At 40.1% G+C, this 27,028-nt stretch overlaps 1 long non-coding RNA gene and 1 other non-coding gene across 2 annotated transcripts; one reads left to right on the top strand and one right to left on the bottom strand.

The window, feature by feature from the left end:
• On the top strand, positions 1-21,792 carry LOC135114918 (uncharacterized). Its single transcript, XR_010275719.1, has 3 exons — positions 1-150; positions 18,634-18,810; positions 21,657-21,792. It is a non-coding gene; the product is annotated as an uncharacterized LOC135114918 (long non-coding RNA).
• Positions 13,429-13,500, bottom strand: Trnae-uuc (transfer RNA glutamic acid (anticodon UUC)). The gene has a single exon. It is a non-coding gene; the product is annotated as a tRNA-Glu (tRNA).
• Positions 21,793-27,028: the final 5,236 nt, after the last annotated feature.

Here is a 27,028-nt window from a genome sequence, read left to right as displayed (position 1 = left end):
CCGAGGCAGCCACGCACTCAGGGTCTGTCACTGCATTATTCTTTTGTTCCTGGCCTCACTATAGAAACCACAATCTGTACGTGTTTCTATAAAGAACCTGCAACTTCCTGGCTGTCCTGTCCCGACATCTACCTCACCTACCATGGCGCAGTGAGTATTTTGAGCCAAGGAACTTCTACCAATGCGGCACCCACGCAGGGTTGCCAGATTCTGAACACAATATTATCGTACAGGGACCTCAAAATTATTGTTTTCATGACAAAATTATGGTACTGTTATTAAAGAAATATCGTACAAGTTATCGTACATTTTGAGATCTAATATCTGTCCCTTGAGATAAAATGTACACTTTATGCATCATTTCTATATTTCATTAATATTGAGAAATTCAAATAAATGATCTTTCACAGATTAGTGTTTCATTGGAAATAAATCAAATAATCACATTTTAACACGTACCATACCTCAATAGCAAATCACATATAATGGGCCTCATCATCAGTGTAATGAAATGAAACTTTTTTTTTAAGAAAAACTTTCATATTTGTATGTAATTGAAAATAACTATTCATATTCTAGACATAAGCTATACCTCATGGCTTATAACATTACTCAGAGTCAGAATGTGAGGTGTTACTGTATAGTTCTTTGGCTGTCAAGAAAGAATACATATCATTTGTCGGGTTAGTTTTTAAAGCATGATCCAGTAGACTTCATACATTCTGTTGCTAGCAGTGCTCCATTTACAGTTGCTGTCTTCAACCTATTTCTTATCTTAGTTCTGAAAAGGTTAATTTTACTAAAAACTCTGACATTCTGCATTCGAATGGGGTAGGCTAAGAACAGAGAGTGCAAACTGTGACAGGCCTGTTAAGTTTGGTTTATCTTTTAATGATGCAGCCCAAAACTTATCACTGTCCTTTATATTCACGGCTGGGTTGTCACACTCCAGTGGCAATATTCGTCATTGATCATCCAGTCTTTGCAATAATGAGCTGTCTTCTGGAGATACAAGAAGGGGAAATGCACTTCCTAAAATTCAATGATAAAGCATTAGTTGGAGTCAGACAATTCAGTTTTGAGATGACAATGTCGCTGAAATCATACCTCTTTTTAATTTCACAGCAAGCCACAGACATAAAGTTGTGGCAACGTTGGAACAAATCCTGCAACTCAGATTTTCTTGCTGTTACACGGGAATCTTGCAGTTCCTGTAACACTTTTAGACCTAGATACATTTCTGTGCGTCTGAGATGCTTATCGTTTCTATTTGGATCTATCAAACAAAGTTCTGTTTTCATTACATATTCTCTCTCCATGAATGAAAGGAGAATGAATATCTTTAAAAAGAACACTTACTTTTTCATGGAGCACTGTTATCACTGGCTTATCTGACTGAAAGTACTTATTAAAATTAGTGAACTTTGGCAAAATCCAATCTCGGAAGTAGTAGTACAACTTAATGAAAGGGTCATGTGGAGAATTGAAAATTAGCTCAGCAGCAACTAGCTTCCCAGATAACCACATGTCTGAGAAAAACAACCGAAGAGCTTCCCATTGTTCCAAGAGCCTCTGAACAACAGCAGCCATTGACAATCACCTCGTCTGTGATGGATGTAGCATCTTGTGGGGCTTCAAGTGAATAAAAGACTGAAATTGTACAAACTCACTCTGGTGCTTGCTATTACACTTAAAGAGATTGTACACCTCTCTTGCTAAATCCTCACACCTTCTAGGTAAAGTCTTACAAGCCTCACTGGCACAGAGGTGAGCAGAATGGCAAACACATTTGAGTACAAAAAGACCAGGCATTCATTACGGAAGCGACTTGCAACTGAATTGTGAGCTCCCGTCATTACACTACACCCATCAGCCCCAAAACCTATCATTTGTGTAACTGGGATTTCATGTTTCTCAAATGTTTTCATCATTTCCTCATGGAGATTGCTAGCACTGGCTCTTTTTCCAACATTTTCAGGGTTGGCTGTATTGTAAATTTCACACAGCTCCCAGAATTTACTTTCAACACTCTCAGTATCATGATCAAAGATTCTTATTAGAACACAAGATGTTTTTTATGGAACCAACGTCAGTAGACTCGTCCGTAAGTAAGCTTAATTTTGTTTCTCTTAGTTTGTGAGCAAGTTGTTCTTTGTAGGACTTTCTTATGACATTAGTTACAACTGCAGTTGCTTTAGTTCTTTTCATAGCAAATTCCTGTGCTATCTTGGAGTCACTGAAAATATCTCTCAAGATCTCTGACAGTGATCCATTACCTTAAAAGGCACATTATGTGTAGCTATAACACCTGCCAGCTTTATCTCTGCCCTAGCCAAAGGATCTTTTTTTTTTCTTAAAGAAGGTGTTGTTGCTGTTGTTGTTGTTGATCTTGTTCTTGTTCATCTTCTTTTCTCTTCTTGTTCTTGTTCTTGTTTTTGTTCCTGTTTTTGTTCTTGTTCTCTTCTTCCTCCTCCTCCTTCTTCTTCTTGTTTTTGTTCCTGTTCCTGTTCTTGTTCTTTTTCTTCTCTTTCCTCTTCTAATTCTCCTTTTTCTTTTTCCCATTCTCCTTCTTCTCTTTCTTCTTCTTTTCATTCTCCTTCTTCTTCTTCTTCTTCTTTTTCTTCTTCTTCTTCTTCTTCTTCTTCTTCTTCTTCTTCTTCTTCTTCTTCTTCTTCTTCTTCTTCTTCTTCTCCTTCTCTTCCTTCTAGTTCTTCTTCTTGTTCTTCTTGTTCTTTTCATTCTCCTTTTTTCTTCTTCTTATTATTATTATTATTCTCAGTCGTGCCCTTCCGCTTGCCAGTCGTGCCCTTCCGCTTGCTCAGTCGTGCCCTTCCGCTTGCTCAGTCGTGCCCTTCCGCTTGTGTGGAGCAGACGTGTTGTGACCTGACCTACGCAGGACCAGCAGACCTTATCGATAAACCACCAGTCGCGCTATTTTTTGTTTTGTTTTACTTATTCTGTTTTCCTGCACAGCTCAGACTCCATACAAATTACACAACACTTCTTGACGCAAACGCAGTGATACATTTGTTAGTTATCAGTGCTATGTCTTCGTCTGTTTTCACCTGTTCGTCTGTTTCTAGTAGTACTTTTATTGTCTTTGTGCTTGTAGCTGGGTACTTTTTATTTCTCTATTTTTAAATTGTCCTGTTGTGAGATAATTGTTGTTGTTCTCCCTTGTTATTTTTATTACAAGAATCTTGTGAGACTCCCCTGGGATTTGTCTGGCCCCACCTGCATACCATCGCCTCCTCAGAGACCGGATTACTACTCAGTGTCCTTTGACCGCTAATTCCTTAATTACTTTTAAATTCCCGCCTCTCCAACTGTCTAAGCCTTCACATTCTATACTACTACATTAAAAATGCCTTCTGATCTTGCAGAGATTGCATCGGGAGGTTCGCCAAGCAGTACTTCAGTGATTACTTCTCAAGGCCCCTTTGCAGACTGTGTGACACGCGATCACGCCTTGAAGAAGTAGTGGCAGAAGGATACAGAAGGTTTACCGAATTAAAAAGCAGTTTTGGCTCGTAGCTTATTTTTCACCATAAATTTTGACAGAGCTAAAGTAAGCGAAAGTAAAGGAAAAGTGCCAGACTATCGGCATGCTAACTTTGAGAGACTTCGCATGCAGCTTGCATCTATAGACTGGAATGAACTGCCGGGAACACCAGACATTAACAAAGCATGGGAAGTGTTCGCTAAAAAGTTAAATGAAATCGCGATTTTGTGTGTACCGCAACGAAACAGACAGAAGGTAAAAAACACCAAACCGAAATGGTGGAATAATGAAATCAGATATTGTCGTCTGGCTAAGAAAAATGCGTGCCACAAATACAAATTAACAGAGAATATTAATGATAAGCTAGAGTACGACAGATTGCGTAGAAAAAAAAAAAAAAGCTGATCAAATGCAGCAAAAAATCTGTTGAAGCTCAGATCGCGAATTCATGTAAAACGAACCCAAAATGATTTTACAACTATGTAAAAACTAAAACGGTTTTAACATCAACAATTAGTCCACTAATAACAGAAAATGACAAAAAAAAAAAAAAAATTGAAAACGAAACTGACATGGCGAACACCCTGGACGAATACTTTTCAACAGTCTTCACGACTGAGGATGTTCAAGGTAATCTGCCGACCCCCGCGACTCAGTCACGAGACACCACGCTGCCAGACTTCACCATCACAGAAAATGAAATCCTCTCAGTCACGAAGAGCATGAACGTAAACAAAACACCCGGGCAAGACAAGATATCACCTAGGCTTATTAAAGAAGTAAAAAATGAGCTCGTGGAACCGCTTACGATTTTATTCAATAAACTTTACTAGCGGGTCAAGTCCCCCACGAATGGAAACTAACAAATGTCACACTAATATTGAAAAAATAAATAAATAAAATAAATAAATAAATAAATCTCTCTCAGCCCATTACAGACCAATCAGTCTAACTTCAGTAGTGTGCTAGGTGATGGAAACAATAATCAGAGATAAAATTGTTAAATATTTACAAGAAAATAAAATCATAAAGGTTTCGCAACACGGTTTCAGAACCAAACGTTCCTGCTTAACAAACTTACTAGACTTCTTTTATGAAGTATTTAACTCGTATGACGAGACAAAAGCAGTTGATACTATCCATCTTGATTTCCGGAAAGCTTTTGACACTGTTCCCCTTAAGAGACTCATCAGTAAAGTAAAAGCTCACGGCATTGCTGGAAACACCCTGAAATGGCTGAGAGACTGGCTCTCTGACAGAAAACAGCGTGTTGTGATAAGTGGAAAAGAGTCAGATTGGCATAAGGTTAATAGCGGCGTTCCTCAAGGCTCTGTATTAGGACCAGTACTTTTTATAATATACATTAATGATATTGATGAAGGGATCAATTACAAAATAAGTAAATTTGCAGACGACACCAGAATAACAAGTAAAGGAATGTCAGTGTCATAATAGCAGGAACTGCAGTGTGATCTAAATAAACTGACAAGCTGGGCAGAAAAATGGCAGATGAGATTCAGTATATAAAAGTGTAAAATTCTACATATCGGAAGCAACAATGTTTAGGCGAGATATGTCATGAATAACATGCCACTGTCAAGCGCTGATAAGGAAGATCTTGATGTCGCTGTGACAAAAGACCTAAAGCCGAGTCAACACTGCACAGAAACAGTAAAGACGGCAAATAAATTAGTAGGGTTCATTGGAAGAACCTTTGAATTTAAATCAGATAAGGCTATACTTGCTTAATATAACTCACTGATGCGCCCTCGTCTAGAATAATTGGTACAGTTCTGGTCACCATATTACAAACAAGACATTGAAAAACTAGAAAAGATACAGCGTAGAGTCACAAAGATGATTCCAAGATTGCGTAATAAGCCGTATGAGGAACGACTGGAAGAACTAAACCTATATAGTTTAACAAAGCGCAGGATAAGAGGAAACCTAATTGAAGTGTTCAAAATTTTTAAATGATATAGTAACCTTGATGCAAATAGATATTTTACTATTGATCATTCTAACCTAACAAAAAATAATAGATTCAAGATTATACCCAAACGTTTTAAATCCCTCGAGGCCAAACATTTTTTTTAATCGCACAGTAAATATATGGAATAAACTTCCTGCAGAAATCGTAAATAGCAATTCTACTGAATCATTCAGAAATAAAATAGACAGATATTTAAAAGCAAATCCCCAACAAGCTCTCTTCTTGTCCGAAAAATTACTAAATTCACTAATAAACTCTTATTTTACAGACACCAATTTTATTATAAATTGTATTAACTTTCAGATAGGCGTATAGAGTTCGTCCTTTCCTATGAAAATTCCATGTCAGTTTTTCCATACTGCGTGGTACTTTTACCAACTATTTCCATGCCAGCGCAACCTGGAGGGAGTGTGGGGTGGGGAGGAGCCTTCTGCTATGCTGTCCTGTCTCTTTCATGTAGCAAGGACCAAAAAGTCTGTTGCTGTTTGGCTTTCCATTGTATTCCTTTGTATTCCTTCTAATTTTCCTTCTTCTCATTATCCTTCTTCTCATTCTCCTTCTTCTTCTTCTTCTTCTCATTCTCCTTCTCCTTCTTTTCATTATCCTCCTTTTCCTCCTTTTTCTTTTCATTCTCCTACTCCTTTTTCTTTTCATTCTCTTTCTCCTTCTCCATCTTCTCATTCTCTTTCTCTTTCTTCTTGTTCTCATTCTCCTTCTCTTTCTCCTTCTTCTTCTTCTTCTCCTTCTTTTCTCCTTCTCCTTCTCTTTCTCCTTCTTTTCTCCTCCTTCTTCTCATTCTCCTTCTACGTCTCCTTCTTCTTCTTCTTCTTCTTCTTCTTCTTCTTCTTCTTCTTCTTCTTCTTCTTCTTCTTCTTCTCATTCTCCTCCTTCTCCTTCTTCTCTTTTTCCTTTTCCTTCTTCTTCTTCTTCTTCTTCTCCTTCTCCTTCTTCTTCTCATTCTCCTTCTCCTCCTCATCCTCCTTTTCCTTCTTCTTCTCCTTCTTTTTTTTCTCCTTCTTCTCATTCTGCTTCTCCATCTTCTTCTTCTGCTTCTGCTTCCCCTTCTCCTTCTTCTTGTTCTTGTTCTCCTTCTCCTTGTTCTCCTTCTCCTTCTTCTACTTCTCCTTCTTCTTCTTATTCTCCTTCTTCTTCTCATTCTCCTCCTTCTTCTTCTCTTTCTTCTCATTCTCCTTGTCCTTCTGATTCTCCTTCTTCTGATTCTCCCTCTTTTTCTCTTTCACTTTCTCTTACTTATTCTCCTTCTCTTTCTCCTTCTTCTCCTTCTTCTTCTTCTCCTTCTCCTTCTTCTCATTGTCCTTCTTCTTCTCCTTCTCATTCTCTTTCTCCTTCTCATTCTCCTTCTTCTAATTCTCCTTCTCATTATCCATCTTCTTCTCCTTCCCCTTCTCCTCCTTCTGCTCCTTCTTCTTCTTATTCTCCTTCTACTCCTCCTTCTTCTCATTCTCCTTCTTCTCTTCCTTCTTCTTTTCCTTCTTCTCCTTCTCCTTCTTCCCCATTCTCCTTCTTCTCCTTCTCCTCCTTCTTCTCTTCCTTCTTTTTTTCCTTCTTCTTTTCTTGTTCCTCCTTTTCCTTCTCCCACTCCTTCTTCTCCTTCTCCTTCTTCGCTTTTTTCCTTCTCCTTCTTCTGTTTCTTTTTCTTCTTCTCCTTTTCCTTCTCCTTTTTGTTCTTCTCCTTCTCCTTCTCCTCCTCCTTCTTGTTCTTCTCCTTCTCCTTCTACTCCTCCTTCTCCTTCTTCTCCTTCTCCTTCTTTTACTTTTTTCTTCTTTTTTCTTTTTTCTTCTTTTTTCTTTTTCCTTTTCTTTCCTTCTTCTTCTTCTTCTTCTTTTCTTCTTCTTTTTCTTCTTGTCCTTCTTTTCCTTTTTGTTGTTGTTGTTGTTATTGTTGTTATTGTTTTTGTTGTTGTTGTTGTTGTTGTTGTTGTTGTTCTCTTTCTTCTTTTTCTTCTTCTTCTTCTTCTATGTACTTGTTCTTGTTTTTATTTTTTGTTCTTTTTTTCTTCTCTCTCTCTCTCTCTCTCTCTCTCTCTCTCTCTCTCTGTTGTGTTTGTTTATTATTTGTAAGCACTGTGGCTCACGCGAACTTTTATCTATAGCAGCCCGCCAGTGGCGTTTTGTAGCAGCTTGGAAGGGATAGAGTTATCTTGGAGGAGGGTACTCTTGAACGGTGATGAGGATTGGTAGGGAAACATTATTTACCACCGCAGTAGCAGCAATGGCAGCGGCTGGGTGGTAGGGCTTGTAATGTTTTTATTTTTTTCTTTGTTTTTAGTGTTTTGAGTCGTTTTATCTTTTTAGTGTTTTATTTTTTTCTTTATTGTTTGAACTCCTTTCTTCCTCTGATGTTTTAAAATCTTTTTCTTTTTTTTTCTTTGTGTGTGTGTTTTTGACTACAATCTATTTTTTTTTCATTTTTTTTTCACTTCGTTTTTAAGTATTATGACTGCATATTAGTGTTTTAACTTCTTTCTTTTATATATATATATATATATATATATATATATATATATATATATATATATATATATATATATATATATATATATATATATATATATATATATATATATATATATATATATATATATATATATATATATATATATATATATATATATATATATATATATTTTTTTTTTTTTTTTTTTGTATTTTGCTTCTATTTTTTCATTGTAATTTGACAGCCTTTTTAAGTGTTTTAACTATCTTTTTTTAGTGTTTGGTCCCTTTTTTTGTTTTGATTTTTTTTTGTGTGTTTTGAGTATTTTGTTTCCTTGTATTTTGTCTATTTTCTTTCGTTTCTTTAGTGTTTTGATTTTTTTCTCGTGTCTTTTTTTTCCTTTCCTTGTGTTCTGAGTCCTGTTTTGCTTTGTAGTGTTTCCACATGTTTTTGTTTTTTATTGCTTTTACTCTTTTTAGTGTTTTGATTATCTATCTTCTTTTCTGATTATTTCCTTAAATCTCATTGAAATTAGGCTGAACTAAGTTTTGTTTTCATTTTCCTGATTTTTGTCATTATTGTCATGATGAGTTAATTTTGTTTTTGTTCTCATGAATTTTCTCCCTTTTTTTTTTTTTTATTGGTGGTACGGGCATTTTAAAATTCTATCTTTGTGGAATCATGATTTGTCCCCTCTTAAAGTCCTTTGTCTTTTGTCCCTCATCTATCAAGTTCTTTTTTTATTTTTTGGTTTTATGAAAGAAAATTCCTGACTTGTTTTCAAGGCCTACTGTTTTACAATTTAAATATGTCTTTACCTCATCTGTGATTGTCGTCCATTTGTTAAAGTTACCTTTTTCTTTCTGTAATGCCTCAATCTTTCCCCTTTCTAACTTTCTATAATGTAGCTTTCCCATTACTACAGCTGGGATTGTGGCACCCAGAAGTCCAATTAATGTAGCCACTTCTCTGATTTTCTCTCTTTTTTTTTCTTGACCAGAAGTGAACAATGATGCATTTATCTCACTTTCTTACATTCTGGTAGTGTAACGTCATGTTCTCTGAATCAATGATATTTCCAAGGTATTCAGTACACTTAGTGGGTACCAAGACTGACTTCTCCTCATTGATGCAGAATCCCACTTTCTTCAACATCCTTACAGTGTCATGGATGCAGTAACACTCTGCCAACAGTTTGCTGCACATTAGCATACCATAAGTAAAATTAGTAACGGTGTGTCCCATCACTCTCTGTGTTGAAAATATTGGTTTCAGTTTGGTGAAGCATCAAGGGCCTTCTGAGACATCACTGGCAAGACAAGTGAATGGGTAAATTTTTCCTGACCATCTAAAACACAGATATTTCTGCTGTTCATCTGCAATCTTCACTGGATAATATGCGTGCCTAAGGTCAATGGAGGCCATGAAGTCTCCTCGATTAACAAGTGTGCTTGTTCAAAATTTTCCATTTTGAAATGTTTGTAAGCAATGTGTTTACTTAGCTTTTCTAAATCACCATTCAATATCCCTCATTCTTTTTTTCCTCAAGAATATAGGGAAAATGATTTGAAGATCCTGCCTATGAGTTACCTTGATTACATTGAGACTTAACAATTTTTCGTTTTCTTGAGAAATAAAATCTTTCTCTTCCTCACTGAAAAAAAAACATTCAATATCCTGAGCAAAAAAGTGGTCAGTGTTATCTTCACTGATGTCAAGATGGCAGTGCTCCACAATATCTAAGATGAAAGGGTCATATGTGATCTTAGGTTATTCACTTATAAATTTGTGAAATTGACCAACTTGAAAGTGTTAGCTTACCTGAGTTATCGCTGGGGATTGCTGTGTCTCTGGCCTTGCTAGTTTTTTTGGTGGCAAGTCTGAACATGGATAGGAGTGCCTTTGTTCCACTTTGGTGGTGGCTTTGTGTTATTTGTAGGAATAAAATTTGGATGAGAATCCTCGGAAGGGAGCTTTTCCTTGTGTTTTTTCCCAACCAAATTTTCCAGAGCAACTTTTTTTTACAGAATGAAATGATTTCTTGGTGGAGATTTTGTTCTTCATTTTCTCTTCCTCTTCAATTTGCTTGGCAGATTGTGAAATGTCATCCCTGAACAACAGCCTGTTCATGGGCACCTCGTTTCAACAAAAATGGAAATATTTTTTATTTATTTCCCCCTTGATAATGTGTTATCTGGCCAAGTTATTATAGAAGTTGGCATTACCGAGCAATGCCATTGATAATAGCCATATCATAAGCCACAACCGAGTTCCCTTCATCGTGAGCAACTTTGTCCAGCACCGTAAGAGATTTGACGATCGTAGCAGCTTTGATAATGTCCTTGCTGACTTCCTACAGATGAAAGTCAGACTTCCTTGCCTCCGTAGTCAATGCTTCAACACCAGTGTGTTACATTCCACAGGGGTTAATGCTTGGCAATTACTGGGTCTTTTGGTAATATCATCTTCCAAAATGTCTCTATAATCTTCCTCTCTCATGCCATTATCAAACAAATAGTTCACCGTACAGTCGGCGCCTCTAGACGTGATCGCAGCCGGTGGCGCGGGACAAATTTCTGCAACTTACATTTTTGCCACTGCAGTAACCTGGGGAGACCACCCGGGGTGAAAATGACTACATGGCAACTCCATCGCCTTCTCGCTCGTCACTTTAAATGAAATTAGCCGTTAGTTTTTAATACGGTTGACTTATAAGGACGTGTGCTTTCTCATAAGTGCCGCCGTCCGTACCCTATCCGTAACATAGTGCTTCGAATGTAAAGTGTGCTAATGAAAATTTACCTCGATTTCCAAAGTTTACACAAGTCAGGATAATATTCTGCGAGTGATTGAGTGCTGCAGATTAGGGCTAAAAACCAAGGAAATAAGTTGTAACAGAGCACTGACTCGTGTTAAAATTTAAGGCCTCTGGAGAGTGTGAAATTCCCTGCTACAGAAATGGTGTGGGATGGCATCGTAAGGTTAATGACAGAACTCTGGCTCTCATTAGGCGCCAGTTGGATGAAAATCCCACTCTTACAGTACGACAGCTTAAAGAACAGAATTCCATACTTCTCTAGGAAGTCAGTGTACGAACCATCCAGAAAAATATCCCCCCCCAAAAAAAAAAACTAGACTATCGGAAGAATTGTGCTTGCAACAAGCCTTTTATTTCTGAGACACAGAAAAGAGAGGCTGTCTTTTGCACACAAATACAGCTCATGGACTGTTGATGAGTGGAGGAGAGTCTTGTGGACTGATGAATCAGCATTTAGAGTGAGTGATACAAAAGGCATGAGGGTGTGGCGTCGGAAACGATCAGGCCCATGAGATCCAAAGTTTACTGCCAAGTCTATTAAGCACCCTCCCTCCCTCATGGAGAAGGGTGCATTTTCATATAGGTGTGTGGCTGAGCTGCATGTCTTCCCTAAAGGCCAGTCAGTCACCAAGGATGTCTACCGCAGTCTTTTAGACAGTCGTCCGGCTGACTGTTTTGCAGCGACTGGTGCTGAGGTGCTGCAGCAGGACGGCGCTCCATGCCACACCGCACACACAAAGAATGGCTTGCTACAGGTGAGGTGGAGTGCATTCCTGACTGGCCAGCCAACAGTCCACACATATCACCAATCGAGAACCTCTGGGCCATCGTGAAGGGGAGGCTGAAAAACGAAGACACTTCCACACTGCTAAAATTAGAGAGCGCACTACGTCAAGCGTGGAGCAGCATTTCACAAGAAACAGTGATGAAGCTCGCGGATTCTCTCCCCAGTCGTTTGGTGGAAGTAAAAAAACGAAGAGGATACCCCATTAGTAAATAAAAAGTTAGTCAATAAGTATCCATAACAAATTCTGTCTCATTCCGTCTCATTGTTTGGCCATTTCTATCAATCGAAATCATGGTGTATATTATTTAGCGAGCGATCACGTCGAGAGGCGCCGACTGTAGTTCCAACCTGCTTGTCAATTTCCTCAGAGACATCTTCTGTGGGCCCATAGTTCTTAGCACTCTGGAGCAAAACACTGCCTATTAAACGTTTATCTTCCTGAATCTCTCCATTCTCACTACTAACCTCAGATTCAGGAGATCTGAAACCAGAAAACCCATCAGTCAAGACTTTAGAGCCTGGAGCCAAAACATCGGTGGTCAGAGGATGATGAACTCCAGCAGCTGCATTGACCCTAGAGCAGGAGAAGGCTGAATCAGACCTGTGTTGTACTAGCCTTCACAGGCTGTCTCTCTTGTTTGAATTTTTCCATATGGCCCCTTAAATATGCAATTGCTTTCATGCCCATGGTCCAAGAAGCAGTATTACCTCCTTCTTGTGTGGAGGCAGAAGGAGAAATAGTGAGCTGGGCTAAGCTACCCCGCTCGGAGCTGAGGTCTGGTATATTTATTTGACTCACCCTCTCACAATGGGCAGAGGGGCTCCTGCTGGATCTGGACCTGGCCCTTCCATGACTAGAACGCTGTTGTGTGTCGAGAACATGAGAAGAGCTGAATTTTCTGCCCGAACTTTAACCAGAGCAGAGGCAATCGTTTGGTGAAGGCATGTCCGCAGCCCCACCCTGACCATGAGTGAAGTCAGCCTTCTCCTGCTCTAGGGTCAATGCAGCTGCTGGAGTTCATCATCCTCTGACCACCGATGTTTTGGCTCCAGGCTCTAAAGTAGTTCATGGATGGCTTAATGGTTGGAGCCGGAAGATTTTTGTCTGATCAGGTTCTTTATTATGACAGGTCTGGGAATAGTTTAGAATTTGATGAGGGGAAGCTAATGGATGTTGGGACGAGGGTTTGAGAGAAGGAAGGCCTTGACGTTGATAAAGGAAGGTTCTTGGTCAGTTTGCAATTTGGCGAGGGAAATTAGTTGATATTTTTTGGTTTGAGATTAGATGAAAAAAATTTTGTGGATGGTTTAAGATGTTTCAGGACAAAGGGTTAGGTGAGAGTGACGGAAGGTTTCTGTGTGATTCTGAGTTTGGTGAGTGGTTTGATTAGGGTTTGGTGAGTGCAGTCGGGAACCTTCCAGCCATCCATCACTCGCAGGACACTGGCAGTGGATGGATGGGCGCCGCTGAGAGTTTGGCCCACTTGTGTTGTGTTATGTTGTGTTGTGTTGTGGCAGTGGACCTGAAACGAGAGAGAGAGAGAGAGAGAGAGAGAGAGAGAGAGAGAGAGAGAGAGATGTTTGATAGTGTTTGAGGTTTACGTTACATAAGAACAAAAGTAAGGGAAGCTGCAAGAAGCGACCAGACTTACACGTGGCAGTCCCTGTATGGAATACTTACTTCCACCTATCATCCCCATCCATAAACCCATCTAATCTTCTCTTAAAGCTCCCTAATGTCCAATTTCTTCCTATCTCTTTCTTAAACCTAATTTTTTCAAGCTTGAACCCGTTATTTCTTGTTCTACCCTGGTTGCTGATCCTAAGAATTTTGCTTACATTCCCCTTGTTTTAATCCTAAAACGTTGCTTTCCCATGCCGGGAATCGAACCCGGGCCTCCTGGGTGAAAGCCAGGTATCCTAGCCACTAGACCACATGGGAATTACTGATCCTCGGAGCATCCCCTGTGCGGAGGCGTGTCAGACTCTTTCTCTCTCTCTCTCTCTCTCTCTCTCTCTCTCTCTCTCTCTCTCTCTCTCTCTCTCTCGGCGGCTCGATCTCTCGCTTGAAATCATAGTTTTAGTCTTGGGTCTCGATAAAGTGACTTACATTGAAAGGATGCCAGGACATAATGAGTTTTTTGCTGGTTGTTGGGTAGGTGTGTGCTTTTGTGTGGGGAGATGGGTGTTAGTGGTTATTTGTGTGTAATAATAATAATAATGATGATAATAATAATAATAATAATAATAATAATAAACGGTTTATTATTTATGCAGTTAACAAACTGAAAATGTACAGAGGGGATGGGGAAATACTTAACTTTACTCCTAAAGGTAAGTCTAATCTAGAAGGGACTATTGATTGATGGCTCGCACCATGGTGGGAATCGCGCTGAGTCTGTACCGGTCCGTGCCCGGCGCCTTTAGGGGCGTTATCTTGTTGTGGTGTGTGGTGGCACGGACCGGGTGAGGCAGCATGTCTGAGACGTGGATGATGCAGTAGTCCCCTTCCAAACTTCTCCAGAGCCTCTCGGTGCCTGGTGGATAGTCTGGACAGACTCAGGGTGGTCATGGCTTCTTCATAGGTGGTGTAGGTAGGGCCAAGGATGACCCTGCACGCCCTTTTTTTGCATACTCTCTAGCTGTAGCTGTTGAGTGTGTGTGAGAGAGGCTACAAAGATGTGTGTGTATGTGTGTGTGTGTGTGTGTGTGTGTGTGTGTGAATGATCATGAAAAATGTTTCAGTTTTCTTTTTTTCTTCCTTAGATTTATTTTGATGTGGAAATATATACATACTTGGTTCATAATGTGTACTTTATTTTATGCTTCTAATAAAGTAGATTTACACACACACACACACACACACACACACACACACACACACAGACACACACACATCTTTGTAGCCTTTGAAAATACGTAGTCATGGTGAGAGAGGTGAGCATTTCTGAATCCGTGGTTCAGTCAGTGTGGCGGGGAATGGCCACATCACACTGGTCGGCGCCTCGTTCCCGGCAATGTCTACGTTCTAAAGTCAAAGGAATATTTGTCTTGTACCGATATCAGCACCGTGATGACTGACCCTGGTAGCGCCCCGCCCCGCCTCCCTCCCGCCCAGCACCTCGCAGACAACAGGGTCAAGTCCACGTCAATTAAAACACGTCAGCAAACACGAACAATAGTTTTCATGAGTAGTTTTCGTTTTTTATCGCATATTTTTCATGAGCGAGAGATGTGAGGAAGGAAGGGAAGGGGAGGGGATGAGTCTCTAGCCTATAAAATCATTATTAATACTGCCGTCACTCAGGCTTAGCATCAGCCGCGTGTCGCATAGTTAGGTTCGTTTTTAGCTGTTAATTAAGTGTAATGGAGTTGTATGGCGCGCGGATGCACCCAGAGCGTAAAGGCAGGGGCGCGAAACTGTGACACGCGAGAGACGCCCATGGTCCCGCCTGTTTGGCTGCAGCGGCGACCTGGGCATGGAAAAAGACGCTGCTGCTGCTGCTGCTGCTGCTGCTGCTGCTGCTTTGTATCCGTGCATTTTCTGTGTGCCATGATCAGTGTGTGTCTCCGCATGTTATTGAAGGAACTCTCCAACAAGCAGAAGAATCCTGGTTTGTTGTTGTGGTTGCATTCACTCCTCGCATGATTCAGTCCTCTTATTCTTCCCTCGCCCCTTTCTTTCAACATATTCCGTACATTCCCTCTACTGTTGACTCCTCCCGTGCCTTTACATGCCTTACACCTGACACACTTCTATACACGCTCATTTCCTGCGATTAATCCTGTTTGCTAAACTTAATTTAGGTTGTTGTCTTTTTTATTATTCTAAACGATCTTATTTTTCAACTGTTAATCTATCTCATCTTATTTCATTCCATTTTTATTCATTTTATTGTATCGTCTTTCATTGCTATAAACTACTATTGAGTGCTGCATTTTTGTTACCACAAACTACTCACTTATTTTCCTTTTATTTTCAGTATTTTTTTTATTTATCATTACTGCAAACTACTCTATATTGCAACATTTTCATTGCCACATAAACTATCTGTGTGTGTGTGTGTGTGTGTGTGTGTGTGTGTGTGTGTGTGTGTGTGTGTGTGTGTGTGTGTGTGTGTGTGTGTGTGTGTGTGAATACGATCTCTCTTTTTAGCTGTTTTTTTTTTTTTTTTTATGTTTGCCTGTCTGTGTCTCAGTCCATCTTTGTTTTTGTTTGTTTGTTTCTCTGTGCATGTGTCTGCCTGTCCGTCATTCTGTCTGTTTATTTTTAGTCTATCTGTCTTGTCTGTCTGTCTGTGTTCTATCTCAGTCTGCTTCTTTGTCTGTCTAGCTGCCTGCCTGCTTCCTTGTCTTGTCTGCTTGTACACGTGTGTGTGTGTGTGTGTGTGTGTGTGTGTGTTAACAATAAAAATCATCCCAGAAAAGCTAGCCATTGTCTAATATCAAGTAAGAACTGCAAGTATGTGGCGCATTGAAAAACCGAGGCACACACTCGGATTAAGGTTACCTTTGTGTACACGTGAGGAGAAGACAGCGAAGGGATGGTGTTGCAGGGAGACTACTGAAGAAAGAGGCGAGAAATTCAGGGTTTGGGAAGACTTAACACAATGGCTCTCTGGTTTCCCTCTAGGACCTTGAATTTTAAAGATAAGTCACAATGATGCTTAAAAATTATGTAAAAAAAAAGTGTGTGATGTGATGTATTGAACTGGATCTCTCTCTCTCTCTCTCTCTCTCTCTCTCTCTCTCTCTCTCTCTCTCTCTCTCTCTCTCTCTCTCTCTCTCTCTCTCTCTCTCTCTCTCTCTCATAGTTCACTCATGTACACTTACAACTACCGACACAACAACACAACACACACACACACACACACACACACACACACACACACACACACACACACATCACCACCACCAGTTCAAGTTCCATAACTCATCAAAAGTGTGTGGTTAACTTTGAGTGTTTCGCCTTCCACGGCTTGGCTTGGCTTGGCGTGCTTGGCTTGGCTTGGCTTGGCTTGTTGCAGTTGGAAATCCACTCTTCAGTCATTCATGCTCATGTTCTCCACGTTCTAGTCATGCAAAATTCAGTCGTACATTTAAACTCATGTCATTCACGCTTCGGTATTTAACATTGCAGTTATAGATAGATAGATAGATAGATAGATAGATAGTCACAATCCTGCCAGTCACATTCCAGTCACATTCAGTCACACCCACGCTCCAGTAGTGGCTCTACTTACTGGTACTGTGACAGGCGGCTTGCCCATCCTGACCCTCTCTAGTCTGACAGCTCTGTCTAGCTTGTCTCTCTGTCTGCTTCTGTCTATTCTCGTCTCCTACACCTCATAATATACACGTGCTGTTAGAGCGACCTTTTGCACCAACAAGGCTTCCGTTGCTATAACATTGATTTTCCAGTACTTCGATCATTCAGTTCATTTTTCTGTAACTTTCAATAAGGTTAATCTTCGAGTAACTATATTTATTTTCTCATGCTTTGATCATACGGTTAATTTTCCTTGACTTTCAACAAGGATCATTTTCGAGTTTATCTTTCCATACTTCGATCATTCAGTTTATTTTCCCTTAACTTTCAATAAGGTTCATTCTCGAGTAGCTTTGGTAATCGCTTCTTCTAATCAGGAACAAAGGGACGGCGGTTCCTATGGTGTGCCGGCTGTCCGTGTTGTCCACGTCACCTATTCCTGGTGACCTCTGCTTGTCTCGTATACTAATTCAGTGATGGCCACCTGGGTACCTCTTCTTGTAATCTTGTGCTAATCTCCGGCCCTGTTAGTCTTGAGATGACTCACCGCATCTTGTTGTTCTCTTCGGTGGTGACGTCACGTCTCGTCTCTTATCTGCCAGGGTGGTGATACCTTCTTGATACCTTCTGTCGTTTTTATCATCTTCTTCCCTCATTTATTCTTTCTACTTCTTGTTTCCCTTTCTTTTCTTCATTTTTGTTTCATTCTTGTTTTTTGTTACATGTTTCATTTCTTGTTTGTTGGGTTACAACAACGTCCCTATTCTTCCTCCACGGCCCCTCTCCTTCCTTCACTGCCTCTACTTCCCCTGGTTCTCCTTCCTTCACTGCTCCTCCTTCACCGTCCCTTTTCCCTCAATTACCTTTCTTCCATCATTATTCCTCTTTCCCTTCACTGCCCCTCCTCCTTTCCCTGCCCTGCCCTGCTCATCCATTCCCCTGTCCCCTTCCTTCACCACCCTCCAGCCTCCCCCATCCTCGCCATTCTCGAACCTTGTTTATCTAGTCTCTCTCTCTCTCTCTCTCTCTCTCCTCTCTCTCTCTCTCTCTCTCTCTCTCTCTCTCTCTCTCTCTCTCTCTCTCTCTCTCTCTCTCTCTCTCTCTCTTTTTCTCTCTCTCTCTCTCTCTCGTCTATTCTTTCTTTTCGTTTAACTCTCTCATTACTTATGGTATCGTTTTCCTTCCTCTTTCTTTCTTCCTTCCTTTTTGTATTTATTTGATTTCCTTTCTTCGTTTTCTACCTTTCCGTTATTTCGTTTTCTTTTTTTTTATCCCTCCTTCCTTCCTTTCTTTCATTTGATTTCTCCCCTTTTCTTTTCCGTTTATTCCTTTCCGCTCCTTTTGTTCATACCTTCCTTTCTTCTTTTATTCTCCGTTTGCTTTTATTTTACTTATCTATTTATTATTTTTTTGGGGGGGAAGTTCCTTCCTTCCCTCCTTTCTCCCTCCCTTCCTCGCCCCCTCCCTCCCTCCCTCTCTCACCGGGCCTGCATCCTTGCATTTTACAGCCCACATCCACTTTACAAGATTGCCTAGTGTACTTTATCACAAACAGCCTCGGAAGAACCAAAATACAAGTTAGATATACTGTTTGTTCTTCATTTGTATTTTTTTGTGAGTGATCTAAACCCCGTGCTCTTATCTATTACTGTTTGTTCTTCATGTGTGAGTGATTTCAACCCCTTGTCCGTATCTTTTACTTCTTGTTTTTCCTTTGTATCCCTCCGAGTGCCCATGTCTATTGGTGTTCGTTCTTCCTTCGTGTTCCTGTAGGAGTGACCTAACCCTCACCTCTCTCTTCCTCAGCTGTGACACGAGGAGCAGCTCTCTCAGCGACGGGGAAAAGTGGACGGCGGATGAATACTTCGGTTCCCACGCCTTCTTCCGCATCATGTCCGACCCGCCGATCATGGTGGTGGCCGGCGTTCGTCAGAGGAGTTGAAAATGCATGGGACACGCTGCTGTGTTCTGCGTGTAGCTGAGGTGAAGTACAGACGGTTGCATTGCCTTGGAGGTGCCACTTGCTCAAATTACGAATGGTTTAATCTTATTTTTTGCAGGCTGTGGAATATTAAGGCATCTTATAATAAGACAAATGGTATTAAAAACATGTAATTTACCGATAAGCATTACATTGCAGTGATTAAAAGTGCTCCTGTAAAATGCTCACTCACTCAGCTGTTTTCAAGGTCGCTCGGGCTCGCTGCCCCTTGCTCCCTAGCTTTGATGATGCCACGTAGCATTTTACAGGAGTATTTTTAATCACCGCAATAATGTTGTCATGTAATGCTTATCGGTAAATTACATGTTTTTTAATACCATTTGTCTTGTTATAAGATGCTGCAACATTCCATAGCCTGCAAAAAATAAGATTAAACCACTTGTAATTTGACCAAGTGGCACCTCCGAGGCTGCAACAACACAACCGCGTGTCCGTCATGTCACAGAGCACGCCCGCTAGTCCCGTACATTTTCAACTCCTCTGGCGGGTAAACAAAGCCTTACAATGCATATGTGTATAGAACATGTTCTACTTAGAATTACACGTTCTTTCACATCTTTCAGCATTTGCAGAAACTCGCGTTACACCCTGTATAAGAAATTGCAAGGTGGCGAACAAGCTGTCTCAATATATCTACCACAGGAACAATAGACACCTGTAACCGCTTCACTCAGGGCGTCCAGTCCCTTACGCTTTCGGATCCAATACCTTACATTCTTCACTTGTAGAATCCATTACCTTTTAAGCCTCACACACACACACACACACACACACACACACACACACACACACACACACACACACACACACACCTTTCCTCAAACTCATTCATATTTCACCTTTTTTTTTCCTATAATGCATATTAATCTTACCTGTTCACTAATTAAGCTCCTCATGAATTAATTCGAGCGTTTCATTATAAGTTACAGGAGAGAAGCAAGTGATATTTCTTAATGGTTCGGTTTCATATGGAAGGGAAGGGATAGGAGGTAGAAAAGGGTTATTGTGACAGAAAAGGTAAAAAAAAGGGTATTTTTTTTTTATTTACCTGTGAAAAGTGTGTGTGTGTGTGTGTGTGTGTGTGTGTGTGTGTGTGTGTGTGTGTGTGTGTGTGTGTGTGTGTGTAATAATATGTTTTCCTCTCTCTCTCTCTCTCTCTCTCTCTCTCTCTCTCTCTCTCTCTCTCTCTCTCTCTCTCTCTCTCTCTCTCTCTCCTCTCTCAACGAAAGATAAGAGCGAGAGAAAGCAAAAAGAGAAAACTGTTGTAAGGAGAGAGAGAGAGAGAGAGAGAGAAGAGAGAGAGAGACGAGGAGAGAGAGAGAGAGAGACGAGGAGACGAGAGAGAGAGAGAGAGAAGAGAGAGAGAGATGGCGTCACACCACTACCACAAAATTAAATTCCCTGACCAGATTCCCTCTCCTCTCTCTCTCTCTCTCTCTCTCTCTCTCTCTCTCTCTCTCTCTCTCTCCTCTCTCTCTCTCTCTAATCGTCATGATCCCATCCCCTGCTGACACCTAATCACAATCTAATGCCCTATTGTTTGATTAGGTTTTCCCTAAGTCTCTTTACTCCATTTTTTCCCCCCTTTTTACCCTCTCTCCCTCATTTTTCCTTTTGTCTTTATTCGTATTTTTTTCCTTTATTTTTTTCCCATTTTCCTCTTGTTTCGCCATTTTTTTTCTCATTCTCCCCCTCATCCCTTTTTTTCATTTTTTTTTTCTTTTTCTCTTTTTTCCCTTTCTCCCAATCCTCTGGGTGTGTGTGCTGCTGGCTCGTGCTTGGCTGGATAGGGATGGCTTGGTGTGGATTGGTGTGGATGCACTGGATTGGTTTGTGGATGGCTATTATTATTTGCTTGTATTTTGTTTATTTACTTATTATTTTTTTGTTTCATTTTATTATTTGTTTGTTTGTGTATGAGAGAGAGAGAGAGAGAGAGAGAGAGAGAGAGAGAGAGAGAGAGAGAGAGAGAGAGAGAGAGAGAGAGAGAGAGAGAGAGAGAGAGAGAGATTTAGGAAGACCACATAAAATTTCTCTTTCAGTGTTTAAGCTTCATTATCTTTCACCTCATTATTTAAAAATATACGACTATCTTGTTGGTTTGTGTATTAGCGTTCAGATTAATTTTAGTCTTCATTTATTATTTATATTGTGTTGGTGTATATACATTTTTTTCAGTGTTTATTGATGAGATGATTTTTTATAGTGTCTTTATTTATAGTCACTTTGTCAAAGTTGAGCATTTTGACACTCACATTTGATTCGCCATACTCGTCAACTTGTCCTGTATTTTTGTGTAAGCCTCATATTTTTTAGTCATGCATCTAATATACTCTTCACTTGTACACACACCCTCACTACATTCACTCGGGCTGGAAGAAAATTACACGCGGGCTGGAAGAAAATTAGACTTGTCAATTTTGGTAAAATTCTTTATTGTAGACACTATACAAGATGCAACATTTGTTTATGTAATGCTCTGTGTGTGTGTGTGTGTGTGTGTGTGTGTGTGTGTGTGTGTGTGTGAGGGAGACAATTGTTGGTGAGGGGCTGTGGGGAGTCACTGTGAGTTTGTAAATATACTGTGGAGAGAGAGAGAGAGAGAGAGAGAGAGAGAGAGAGAGAGAGAGAGAGAGAGAGAGAGAGAGAGAGAGAGAGAGAGAGAGAGAGAGAGAGAGAGAGAGAGAGAGAGAGAGAGACTTGCATCCATATGAAGTGAAGTAGGTGTTGTTCATTGTTGTTGATGCAGGGGGGAGAGAGAGAGGTATTATTCACTATTCCTCATCGCAGGAGAAGTATTATTATTGTTCATAGTTGTTCATTGCAGGTGAGGGAAGACGCAGTATGTTGAGGGAAGGCAGCTGCAAGACTGAACTGCTGCACCAGTGACAGCAGCAGCAGAGCCCCACCACTGATGCTGCTCCTTTCCTTCTCCCAGCACAACAGCACACAGGACACATTTCCATGATCTTTAAATCCCGGAAACTTGTGCCTTAGTAATCTCACTGCAGCAAACACTACATTGCTCAGGTCAACTTCTAGTTATAATCATATCTGGAGTTATTTTTCCACATAAAGAAGGATTCAAAATATCCCCCCAAACAATAAGATATTTTTAGAAATGAAAATCCACTCGAATTTTCTGCCTGAAGCTCTCGTTAACATGACTCCCTCTTGTTAGCATGACTCCCTCTTGAATCTTGTGTCCGACTCCAACTGTGTCCTTCAAGTGAACGGGTCTCCAGTTTGTAGTGAGACTTCCGAGCCGCCCAGATCTGTGAAGGTGAGCAGTCAGTCAGATGATGAGAGTAGACAACATCAGCAATATAATGAGAGAAACAGTCACAATAATAGAGATAAAATGAAGGCACTTCTGAGAAAAGTGAAATGATAGACAATAAGGCCAGTCAACAAATAATTGTGAATTTCATGTAGGAAGGGTCTGCTGTACTACTTAATGACCATTCAAGTCTACTTGTTAAAGATGCGTTTACATTTTGAACTGTTATTTGCTTGTGTACTATGATACATTTTTAACTATTTTCTTACAACTGCCTTAATTAACATTGAGTAGAGTCTCACTAATATAACTTGAATATTACTCAGCCGACAGTCTTTGCCATGATGGAATGTGACACTCTGAATCAGTACCGACATTTTATCATTTACATTTCATTACTTTGATTACTCAACAAAATACTGCATTGTTTTTTTGTACCTGCTGACTGACTGGTGAAGGGACAACGTGTGCTCCTCAACACTTGGTTCTTGCTACGTGCCACAGCAGACTGACAGCTTCCAGTGGGCTTGTCTGAGACAATGCACAACACAACATTAGGAATGGGAACAATTATTTCACTAAAACTTTAATTACCTGCACTAAAAACTTTGAATGAGTTATGATGCACTTTGTGAATTTAGGAATCTGGAACAATGATTACACTTATTTAACTACCTGCACTAAAGAGTTTGCATATTAGTTATGGTGTTGTTGACAGTAAGTATAAAACACTTTGAGGGGCGTGACCTCCGCCGCTCTGCTTCATCAGCCTTCAAGTCCCGGCAATGAAACGATTCGTGTGAGGAAGACTGTTTCTGGTGCTACAGATGGAAACTGTTACTAGTGTGTACATATCTGTGGAAACCAAAGGATGTTTTCACTCATACCAAACGTTATAGTCAGTCATGGAGATATCTCTCTTCCTGCACACAAAACAACTACAAGCACCTACTTACTCACATACTCCTACACCAGCCTCGGAGTCCCCATCTGGTGAGCGGACCACAAATGTCCCCGGGTCAGACTGCTCTTCTGGTAACGACCCTAAATGTCTTAACACCCCTCTCGGTTTTTCTTTATAAACTTCTGCAACATTCGCGTTCAATCTGTAGAACACTGCCTCTCCTCTGTTAAGCTTCATCATCCTTTCCGCACTGAAACTCGGGTGTCAGAGGCAACTGACAGTAGTCCCTTTTCTGTTCCCTCCTACTTTCTCTATCCTCATTTTTTATCCAAAGCTGGATGTTGTGTTTATGTGCGCAATGACTTAACCTGCTTTCGTGCCCATGCTCTTGAATCTTTCGGGTTTTCCACCATCTGGCTACGACAACAGAGTCATTCTCAAACTAAATTTATCTGTGCTGTATACCTCTCACCTTCAAACTAAATTTATCTGTGCTGTATACCTCTCACCTAACTCCTCTGAGAAATTCTTTGACTAAACTTCGAAAGTGGAGCACATTCTGACTCTCTTCCCTTTTGCAGAGATCTCCATTCTTGGAGACTTCAATGTTCACTACCAGCTTTGGCTTTCCTCTCCCTTCACTGACTATCCTGGTAAACTATGCAATTCTCCACGACCTAGAGCAATTGGTGCAACACCATACTCATATTCCTGACCGTCTTGGAGATAGGCCAAACATTCTTGACCTTTTCCTGACCTCTAATCCTTCTGCTTATGCTGTTACCCTCTCTTCTCTGTTGGGCTCTCCGTCTTATCCTATTGCTCCAATCCCTCCTCAGGATCCCCTAAGCGAAGGTGCCTCTGGCGTTTTGCCTCTGCTAGTTGAGGGAACCTGAGGAGGTATTTTGCTGATTTTCCTTGGAACTACTGCTTCCGTGACAGAGACCGTCTCTGTGTGCCGAGTGCATAGAAGGTAATAGTGTCTGGCATGGAGGCGTACATTCCTCACTCTTTTTCTCGACCTAAAGCTTCCAAAACTTGGTTTAACATAGTTTTTCTCGTGCTATACATGATAGAGAGGTGGCCCACCAAAGGTGCTTAAAGCCTTCCATCACCAGAATATCATGCACTTTACATTTCTGCCTGGAACCATGCCAAGTTTCTTCTCCAACTAGCCAAAAACTCCTTCATTAACATAAAGTGTCAAAACCTTTCAAGATCTAACTCCCCTCGTGACTTCTGGCACTTACTCAAAAACATCTATAATAACTTTGCTTCTTTCCCTCCTTTATTTCAACCGGATGGCACCACTGCTATCACATCTATCTCTAAAGCTGAACTCTTCGCTCAAACCCTTGCTAAAAACTCTATCTTGGACAATTTAAGGTTTGTTCCTCCCTCTCCTCCACTAGCGTAGACATGACACACTGAGGCAGCTGGTACAGTTTTGGCTCTAAATGTTATAATAATACTGTGCCACTTTGTTTACAAGTGACAATACAACCTGTCGTTCCTCAGACTGTTCTTTTCACGTAACAGCCTCAAACCAAATCCTGAAATACTGAACCAACATGAACCACCTCTGCTATCAAGTAGTCAGCACTGTGAAGGGTTGTACAGGTCCCCATTACCTCACTAAATAATAATACTTTCTGATCCAATCTGTGTGTCTGTCTGCTGTCATGGCTTGACCTGCTCTTCTTTCATCTGTAGCTTCCATTCTGTCTGCCGTCTCCCTGCATCCTCTTGCCCACCACACCATTCTCTCGTGTGTCTGCTGCCACAGTCTGTCTAGAAAAAAAAAAAAAAGTTTTCTGCCAAACCTTGAACAACTACAACATGAACCACCTGTGGTCTAATCTTTCTCCAGCATTTCTTCTGTCCACTGTCACTGTCTGAACCAGTCACCTAACACACCATCCTTTCTGCCACGGTCATTCCTCTCTGATGCTCTTCTCTTTCTCCCTCTCTCAGCGTGGTGGCAGCACAGGCCTCGGCGCCCCTGGCACCACGGCAGGTGTCAGTGAGGCAGGCGGGTGTTGGTTCAAGACCTAGCAGTGTCACTTCGCTGCTATATTGTTTTGTGCAGCGAATGATGCTACGTTTTTCATCACTTAGAGTTTATTTTTGCTTGACGTTATTTGTGTTGGTAAGGCATTTCCATTACATAGTGGTAGATATTCTAGGAAATAAGGAATTAGCAATACTAAGACATGCTTGAACAACACTCACCAGTGTGGAAGACTTGTCAGGGAGTGGCTGTATTGGCTTCACTTGAAGCACGACCATGTTCTCCTCAACCCTTGGAAAGAGAACAATTTATCTGAAATGGAGATACAAAGATATTGGGAAGAATTTAAGTCTGAGACGCTGCAAAGTGTAGCTGACAGTGTACGCGTCGTCATCAAGAGGAGGGGCTCTGCAATGAAATAGTAAGACACTCGTGAGGCTTCTATCTTTTCTCAAGGGAAGAAGAGTGTGTCGTGTGTGTTAACAACGCCAGGAGAGCAAACATTTTTTGTATCAAAGGGGGTTGAACGATCCAGACATGAAAAAAATTCAAGTTTTTACTTTTATGATTTTCTACATTTTTTTCCACTTTAGATATATGTAACGTTTTGATAAAAAAAAAAATTCTCTTTATGTAATGAGGGCTTCTGTTAAGAAATTCCACGGTTTCGCCCGCCGCGAGACATGTATGACAAGTTTTTTTTTTCATTTTTTTCTTTTCCCATTAAAAGAAATATATATATTTTTTTTATGACATACCCGTTCTTCTTCAGTCTCCTATGAATATCTACGGTTCTTTTGCTGCGTACAACAGTAGAGAGCAGGAAATTTTAGGTATAACCATTTTTTGTTCAAATTTATATACGAAAAAATTAAATAATTATTTTTCCGTAAATTTAGCAAATAGTCAATATGTCTGCATTAGATATCTTTTGCATTAATATTTTACCTATTTTTAAACAGTTTAAAAACTGGTTTTTATCTATTTTAAACTAAGGCGAAATGAAACAAAAATTTTGTTCACCCTCCTTCCCCCTCCCCCCGGTAATTAAGGGTGAAATCATTAATCGCTTTAGGCCTATGTACAAAACCAATCGGAGTAACTAAATTAATCTATGTCTGCTTTTCCAACATATTGTGATGTATATATCATGTGAATTTCAAGTCCTTAGCTGCAATAGCTGAATTATAGTCACCCCTTAAACTTTAACATATCAAAAACGATCTCCGTTGTTATTGATATTATACATATATGGGCTATTGCGGCTTATTGAACTATAAGAGGCGAACAAAGTCTGCTATCGTAATTTTTATTTGGAGTTGATTTTGATTTCTGACAAATATTTGAAAGTAAATATTTGAAAGACAGTTTTTATTTTTACTTTTTCATCGAAAAAAAATCTTATTGTACAAAAAAAAAAAAAAAAAACGATAGCAGACATTGTTCTTCTATCCTTCCTGATCAAAATACTTTTTAAATGAATTGGTCAATAAATGAGGGAGGAGATACGAGTTGAACATAGGCAATTTAACATGGGATTAGCGATCCTCCAACCCCCTCAAGTGTTTGAATAAAGGTGATTAGTTACTTTGATGTGTAAAGACTGTAATTTGTAAAGATGAGAATAAATGAGAATAAATTATTTATATGACCTTATTATTTATATGACCTTGTGTCTAGCCAATGTTTGTAGGTGTTAAGGTGAAACCACGAGGTGAGGTGACATCAGTATTGTCAAGTGTCTTTGTAAGGTACTCACACCAAAGTTTTCATTTCCTTAAATCAATCAAGATCTGGTGATAAAACAAAAAAGCATTGCATCCTGTGCACTCTACCCTGCGCACGCCTTCCTTTCGCTCTGGAATGCACATCTTTATATATTTTGCTGCATTCACACTCACATATTTCAATAAAAATAAATAAATAAATGTCACAACAAAAAACAAAAAGTGACCAATAAAAAAAAATAAAAAAACTACAAACACAGGTGTGAAGTATTCTTCT

This window comes from Scylla paramamosain, chromosome 28 (genome assembly GCF_035594125.1).
Source record: "Scylla paramamosain isolate STU-SP2022 chromosome 28, ASM3559412v1, whole genome shotgun sequence".
Lineage (NCBI taxonomy): Eukaryota > Metazoa > Arthropoda > Malacostraca > Decapoda > Portunidae > Scylla > Scylla paramamosain.
The sequence above is the reverse complement of the archived record's forward strand: the minus strand, read 5'-3'. Positions and strand labels throughout refer to the sequence as shown.